The sequence below is a fragment of the Nelumbo lutea genome, chromosome 7 (assembly GCF_056320005.1).
Source record: "Nelumbo lutea isolate HS-2025 chromosome 7, American lotus-T2T, whole genome shotgun sequence".
NCBI lineage: Eukaryota > Viridiplantae > Streptophyta > Magnoliopsida > Proteales > Nelumbonaceae > Nelumbo > Nelumbo lutea.
This window is the reverse complement of record NC_142690.1, coordinates 9,873,644-9,875,308: the sequence shown is the minus strand read 5'-3', so window position 1 is coordinate 9,875,308 and position 1,665 is coordinate 9,873,644. Positions and strand designations below refer to the sequence as shown.

At 39.3% G+C, this 1,665-nt stretch overlaps 1 pseudogene; it reads left to right on the top strand.

Moving 5' to 3' along the window:
- The first annotated feature begins 304 nt into the window (after positions 1-304).
- Positions 305-1,066, top strand: LOC148845028 (sodium transporter HKT1 pseudogene; annotated as a pseudogene).
- Positions 1,067-1,665: the final 599 nt, after the last annotated feature.

Sequence of the window (1,665 nt, the reverse complement as noted above, 5' to 3'; positions counted from 1 at the left end):
CTTTATTATTAAACAACACATTGCTATTGTTGCTGCAATATTTTGCTATATATTGTGCACATTTATGGATATAGACAGATATCCTATTTTTTATTTAACGTAGAAATGGGGTTATTTATCTCCTTCCCCTACTGGTTTGTTCAATAAAGCTCACAGAGGAGCAGTTGGCATCTTTCTCAAAACAATTGAAGTATATGGAGCAAGGAACTTGTTTATGCAACGAAGAAGAGAAGATTCTGATGATGTGAACCATCTGGAACACAGATGAAACCATAGCAGAGTCTGTTCTACAAATAGTGAGTCCATGAGTCCCATGAATCCCGTGGATCAGATAGAGTTGGGGATGGTAACTTTGTCTGAAACTGAATCCAGGAAACCCAGTAGTGTCGACCTTGTGTCTACAGTCGGATCAATCTTGAGTACTAATGAAGAAGATTTGAGATATAAATCAATAAGATATCTGGTTTTTGTAATTCTGGGTTATCTTCTAGTGGTTCATATAGGGGGATCTGCATTGGTTGCACTATATGTGAGCCTTGTTACAAGTGCAAGAGATGTATTCAGGAACAAGGGTCTTCAGATCCCCACATTCTCTGTCTTCACTACTGTCTCTACGTTTGCAAGTTGTGGTTTTGTTCCTACAAATAAGAACTTGATTGTCTTCAGCAAGAACTCTGGACTCCTACTTCTTATTCCTCAGGTTCTTCTTGGGAACAGATTATACCCATCTTGCTTGAGATTTCTGATATGGGTTTTGGGGTGGTTTATTAAGAAGCCCGAGTTCAAGTACATGCTGATGAATACAAGAGAGATGAAATACTTTCACTTGCTTCCTAGTTTGCATTCTTGTCTTTTGGTTGTTACTGTTTTCGAGTTCATACTGGTTCAGTTTACACTCTTTTGCTCTCTGAAATGGAATTCACAAGGCTTGGATGGGATGAATCCTTTTCAGAAACTAGTGGCTGCCCTTTTTCAGACTGTGAACTTGAGGCACACTGGCGAATCAGTCATCGATCTCTCAATCCTCTCGCCCGCCAAACTGGTTGCACTGAACTTTCCCATGTAGAGATCACAATTGTTTTTGACAAGGGGCTTCTTCTGCGAATCTATGTTTCTCAGTTAACACAACCTCATTTGTTGATGTTGTTTTGGGGTTTATGATTAATTTCAATGCATGCAAGGTGCATCTGGACATGGGAGTAGCTACAACTTATCTGATGCAAGGGAAAACACCTTTTTTCTTTTCCTTTGAGGGAGGGGTTGATGAGTGGAATGGGTTGGAGGAGGAAAAGGAAAATATACACATGTTTTTATGTTTTCAAATGATAATAGTACAATCTCAAACCCTGCAAGGCTGCAACCAAAAATGGATTACCCAGGTAGAGCTAGCCTTGCAGTCTGATGCCCCCTGTATTTTCTTTTATTTTTTTCTGTCATGACCCCAATAATTGCTTGCTAGATTGCAGTCCTTGATTTATTATAGCTGCATTTTAAAATAACTTTCCCTTCCTTTCAATGAACATTGGTGTGACAATGCTTGTAAGTCCATTTTAAGGAATCACCTGATCTCCTGGAAATAGGAAAAAGGTGGTCATCTATAATGGGGTTAGTGGAATCAATAGGAACTAAAACATCAGAGGAAGCAAGAGGCAAACCTGGGTCAGT